Source organism: Apium graveolens, chromosome 6 (genome assembly GCF_009905375.1).
Source record: "Apium graveolens cultivar Ventura chromosome 6, ASM990537v1, whole genome shotgun sequence".
NCBI lineage: Eukaryota > Viridiplantae > Streptophyta > Magnoliopsida > Apiales > Apiaceae > Apium > Apium graveolens.
Genome location: NC_133652.1, coordinates 202,573,333 through 202,579,632, shown reverse-complemented (window position 1 = coordinate 202,579,632; position 6,300 = coordinate 202,573,333). Strand labels below are relative to the sequence as shown.

General features: G+C 36.6%; 1 long non-coding RNA gene across 1 annotated transcript; it reads right to left on the bottom strand.

Moving 5' to 3' along the window:
• Positions 1 to 498: 498 nt before the first annotated feature.
• On the bottom strand, positions 499 to 2,907 carry LOC141667575 (uncharacterized). The gene is made up of 4 exons (XR_012552666.1): positions 2,431 to 2,907; positions 2,289 to 2,335; positions 1,876 to 1,948; positions 499 to 812 (listed from the first exon to the last, which is right to left on the bottom strand). It is a non-coding gene; the product is annotated as an uncharacterized LOC141667575 (long non-coding RNA).
• Positions 2,908 to 6,300: the final 3,393 nt, after the last annotated feature.

Genomic DNA, 6,300 nt, shown 5'->3' with positions numbered 1-6,300 from the left:
GAAGAAAGAAAGGTGTTTGTTGGTAGGTCAAGTGGTGAGTCTTTGAAGATTTTTTGTGAAAATTATAAGTCTTTGAAGATTTTTTATAAAAAGTTACAATTTTCACCACCCGAGAGAACAAATTACATTACGCCATAAATTACTTATAGGAACCCCAGAACTGTGTTGCTATAGAACCCAAAAAATGTTGCTATAGGCCCAAAATGGACTAAGGCAACATCAAATTTATGTTGACTCGTAGCTAGTTAGTATATGTATCTATAGCAACGTACCAACCACTCTATTGCAACATAGCATTTCTAGTTACTATAGAACTATACAACATCTTTCAGACTCTATAGTAACACCTTTACTGTGTTGTAAAAGCTCTTATAATTTCCAGAATAGATTTTCAAATCGGTGAGGCTCACATAAATAATTTTTAAAAATTCATATTCAATAGTTTTTTAGCTTGTTTTTCCTTTAATTTCCACAAATATATTAATAAATAGACAAATATTTAAATTTAAAATATAAATATATATAAAAATTCATGAATTAATACAAGGAGATCAATTCCCAAGCAGCATATCTCGGTACCTTACAAATTGGATGAATATGCATAACATGAACGCTATCATAGTAATAACATAGTTGAATACATAGCTCAAATAAACTCCTAAATAAATGTTCTAAAGTATAACTATAATGTCGATATGCAGTACATTTCCAGCATTCATCGCAAGTCCGTGAGCTCTTGAAAGAGCTTCATTTGATTTGTTTGTGACATTTCCAAGATTCATTATTTTACTTCATCTTAGCTCCAGTAGAAACTGTCAAAAAACAAGAAAGTAAAACTAATTTTTTTTTCGTAAAAGCCAAGAAAAAAACATAGAAGAACTTAAAAATTATTCATCAAGTGAAAAAAAGATAATTTGTTTCACGATATTATACTAATATATTGTTCATACTGGAAAGATCCAAATCTGTCAATAGAAAACCAGTAATTCAGCCACTCAAACATACCTAAGTTACAAAATCAATAGTGAATCCCCACGCTAAACACTGAAGTGTGAACATAAAGCAATACGTAACATTCAAGTAATAGAATATAGCACTTATTTACACCATACCAGAAGCTAACTAAGTCCCAGAAAAGGCAATGCTGTCATGAAAAAGTTGTAAGAAGACTCGAGATTAAAGTGAAGCTGTCGTGCCAGCTACTCTGTCAACTCATCCGTTGACCTCATACATATAATTTTTTGAGCTATGTGATCATCAAGAATAAAAAGGCATAAATAATAATAACAATTTATTAACAAATAATTAGATATCATACCTCCCCAATATGAGGACTGGCAAAATTTAGATCGTAAGCGTCTATAAATTGGACCAATCTGTATCCAAAATAATTGGTAATAAACGATTATAAAGATTATATTATAAAGATTATATAATTTCTGAATAAAAAAATAGAAAGGTCCAACGGTACCCCAGGAGTCAGTACAACTGACATTACAGGTGGATTTCCCTTTTTGGCTTTCTTAATGTTCCAAAGCACTAAGCAATTGATGATTGCATCGTTATGCAAACTAAAAATGTAAACTTTATGGCAATTCTTTAAACAACAAGAATTCAATCCGCGACTCAATATTACTCAACAAGTAACAACTCTAAATTCCACTTAATTTTCTCAAATGCAACATGGCCGAAAACATGAAGACTATTATGATCCAGGTGCATTTTACATAAAAACAAGATATATGGGAATCAAACACATCACCAATAACTAACATTCTGTATGTCAAGAACAAATATCAATAGGAAACAAACAATACATGTATGAGGTAAATATCGAAACTACTCAAAGCATTTGATAATCAACTAACAGCAAACCTTGGACTAGCAACAACAAGACTTTCTTTTTCATCGCGTTTTAACTTTATTCCTAGCGACCTACTCGATAATCCTGGTAACATAAAAACAAACATAATCACTTAATTTACCTAAAACAACTTTCATAAGAAATAGTCTAAAAAACAAACCAACCTACTTAAACAAAGTGTATATAAAAATCAACAAAATGGTACATTATAAATTCAATAAACAGTGTATTAGCAAAATTTTTACTTTGAAATATAAACACAAACAATAAAGGAAAATTAGGAAAAATGATTTTCAGTTACAAGTAATTTTTAATTGGTGATAAGACACTACAACGAAAAAACTACTTAATCCTTTTTGGTTTTGAGATATGAAGAAATAGCGAGTATATAGAAAGGGTGAGCCAGTAACTAGGAAGTATGTACCTAATTGAATGCTTCTCCAGGCTTACAATTAACATCTATATCAATATCTGTACGAGCAACAAAAAATTACTATAAAGAGAATACATGAGATTGAATTAGGGAAAAACTAAATCAAGATGCAAATTGAATTTGGAGATGATACCTCAAAATTAAACCCCACAAATTAAAATTACCCGATTAGAGGGATAACTATCCTGTAACCAACTAGTAATATAATCAACAGAAGTTTAAACAACTAAGAACAGAATTGAAATCAATTGAAGGTACAGAGAAGAAAATGAGCTGGAAATCATAATAAAAGTGAAGAACAGTAAAGTAACAGCAAAACAAAAGGTTCACGATTCAGAATGGTGCTCTCCTCTACTCCCTAAACCTTATATAATCCCACCACATGGGCTGGACACGTGTCAACAATCTAACGGTTGACTCTTCCAAAGAGTTATGCACATGATCCGAGATATTCTTACTAAAACGACACAGTTTATAAAATATAAATAGGTAACTAAATAGCTGACGTGGAAAATACAGCTGATTTAGTTACAGTGCTCCCTCCATAAACAATTCTTGTCCTCAATGATTGAAGTCAGGATATTGTTCCTGAATGACAGTTGTCAGTTCCCAAGTTGCATCTTCTGGGACTGAATTTGACCACTGGATGAGCCATTGTACGACTGCAACATTACCTTTCTTGATGATCTTCCTATCTAAGACATGTGTTGGATATACCAGAAATTGACCTTCTGTGCCCAACCTCGACAACTCAGTTGTAACAGAGTACTTCGTTCCCACCTTTTTCTTTAGTAAGCTCACATGGAATACTGGGTGGACAACACTTCCCTGAGGTAATTCCAGCCTATAAGCCACCTTGCCCACCTTCTCCAGAACTTTATACGGACCAAAGTACTTGTGGGAGAGTTTTAAGTATCTTCTTATAGCAACAGACAGTTGTCTGTAAGGCTGCAACTTAAGGAACACCATATCTCCCACCTGTAAAGAAATCTCTTGTCTTTTGGTGTCAGCATAGTGCTTGTATTTGTGTTGAGCAGTAATGATGGAATCACATAGTAGCTGATTCATGGCTTCTCGCTTGACTTGGAAGTCCTTAACAGAGTCATTAGAGGATCTATGAGTGGAAGCCATACACATCTGTCTTGGCTTAGTACCATAGAGAGCCTCATGAGGGCTCATTTTAATAGCACTATGGTAGGTGGAGTTATACCACCATTCAGCAAGAGGTAACCATTTCACCCAAGATTTTGGTCTGTGTCCCACCATAGCTCTCAAATATTGTTCTAAGCAACTGTTTAACCTTTCTGTCTGGCCATCTGTTTGAAGGTGGTAGGATGTGCTCATGTTGAGTTTAGTTCCAACAGATTTGAACAATTCTTTCCAGAAGTGGCTTGTAAACAGTTTGTCTCTGTCAGATATCATTGTTCTTGGCATACCATGTAACTTGTAGACTTGATCCAAGAAGGCTTGAGCAACACTAGTAGTAGAAAAAGGGTGGGAGAGTGGTATAAAATGTCCTACCTTTGTGAGCCTATCCACCACCACCATGATGCAATCTTTATCACCCGACCTAGGTAACCCTTCAATGAAATCAAGAGAAATGTCCTCCCAGATTTGTGTAGGGATTGGCAATGGCTGTAATAACCCTCCTGGCAATTGATTTCCTCCTTTAACTCGCTGACAAAGATCACACATACTGACATACTCTACAATCTCCTTCCTCATATGAGGCCAGTAGAAGAATTGCGATACCTTTTTCCAAGTGGCTTCCTGACCTGAGTGGCCACCATGTGGGCTGTCATGTAATTCCCACATGATTTTAGTTTTGGCATCACCTTGTGTACCCATATACACCCTTCCTTGGAACTTGATTATACCTTTATAAAAACTGTAACCTGCATATTTATCGTCTTTTGCGGCTAGGCCAGTAATGATATTCTGGGCATCAGAATCTTGGTCATAACTCTGACTTAAGTCTGTAATCCATTCTAGTTGCACAGTTGTGAGTTCTTGCAAACTGCCCTGTAGCTTGCTTTCATGTAGCCTTGACAATGCATCAGCCACTAAAATTTCCTTGCCCTTTTTATACTTAATCTCGTAATCTAGCCCCATCAATCTTGCCAACCACTTTTGCTGTAGTAAAGTTGAAAGTCTTTGCTCCAGTAGATATTTAAGGGACCGGTGGTCAGTTCTGATCACAAAGTGGTGGCCTTGTAAATAGGTATGTCATTTTTGAGTGGCCATGACCAATGCAAGAAGCTCCTTCTCATAAGTGGACATACCTTGCTGTTTTGGAGTAAGACTTTTACTTAAGAATGCTAGAGGTCTCCCTTGCTGCATAAGGACAGCACCCACTCCCATGCCACTTGCATCTGTCTCGACTACAAAAGGGAGATTATAGCCAGGTAGTGCCAATACGGGAGCACTAGTCATTGCAGATTTCAATTTGTTGAATGCAACAGTTGCTGCATCATTCCAGCCAAACATTCCTTTCTTCAATAATAGTGTAAGGGGCCTGCTTATCTCACCATACCCTTTAATAAATCTCCTGTAGTAGCCCGTTAACCCAAGGAATCCCCTCAGTTGTTTAAGTGACTTGGGTATGGGCCATTCTTGCAAAGCAATAACTTTGTCAGGATCAGTAGAAACTCCCTGATCATAAATGATATGGCCCAAGTATTCCAATTGTCTCTGTCCAAACACGCATTTACTCAGCTTGGCAAAAAGTTGATGCTCCACCAATTTTTGCAAAACCTCCTCCAAATGTTTCAAATGAGCCTCAAAAGTCTGGCTGTAAACTAGTATGTCATCAAAGAACACGAGTACTGACTTCCTTAGTCGATCTTTAAACACTGCATTCATCAAAGACTGGAAGGAGGCCGGGGCATTAGTAAGCCCAAAAGGTATGACTTTGAACTCATAGAGGCCTTGGTGAGTTCTGAAGGCTGTTTTATAGACATCCTCATCTGCAACCCTAATCTGGTGATAACCAGACCTCAGATCCAATTTAGTGAACCAACATGCTCCATTAAGTTCATCTAGCAGTTCATCAATGAGTGGAATAGGGTATTTATTCTTAACAGTGATGTCATTTAGCTTTCGATAATCCACACACATCCTCCATGTTCCATCTTTTTTTTACCAGGATTATGGGTGAAGCAAAAGGGCTTGTGCTTTCTTGAATTACTCCAGAATTGAGCATTTCCTTTATCTATTTCTCTATTTCAAATTTCTGAATATATGGCACTCTGTACCATCTCTGGTTAACAGGTTTACTATCTTGATATAGAGGAATTTTATGATCTTGCTGTCTCATAGGGGGCAACCCTTTAGGTTCTTCAAACACAGACTGATAGTTCTGCATCAGGTTTTTCAGGGGTAGTGGTTGGTCACTGATCTTACCTGTAACAATATCCATTTTAGTAGCTGTGACCATGCATATGCATCCTTGTGTGATTCCCTTGTTTGACTTCATCAATTTGCTGAGTCCTTTTCCAGAAATAAATTGTAAGCTCCCATGAGATGTGACACCTTGCAGTTTTACTGGTAGACCATCTTTGAGTAATGTGATGCTGCATTTGTTGAAATCAAATGTGACCGGGCTATGTGCTTTGAGCCAATCAACACCTAAAATTACATCTGACCCTCCCAAGTTGAAGGGCCTCATGTCTGTAGTGAATTTCTGGCCTTGTATTTCATAGTGAACTCCCTTACAAATGGAATCTACCAATATTCTGGATCCATCATCCACTGTGACCATTAGTGGCAATTCCACCTCTGCTACTAATCCCAATTGCTTAATAAGTCCTCCATCCATAAACCTATGAGTGGAACCACTATCAACAAGGATATTCAGTTTTTTTCCTTTGAATTTCCCTTGTAACCTTATTGTGCTGGCTGAGTTATTTCCAACAATGACATTGATGGAAATTTCCCCAGGTAGTTGTGTTTCTTCAGATGTGTGTAGTAATGTCTCCATTTCATCCACCATGTTTTTTTGCTC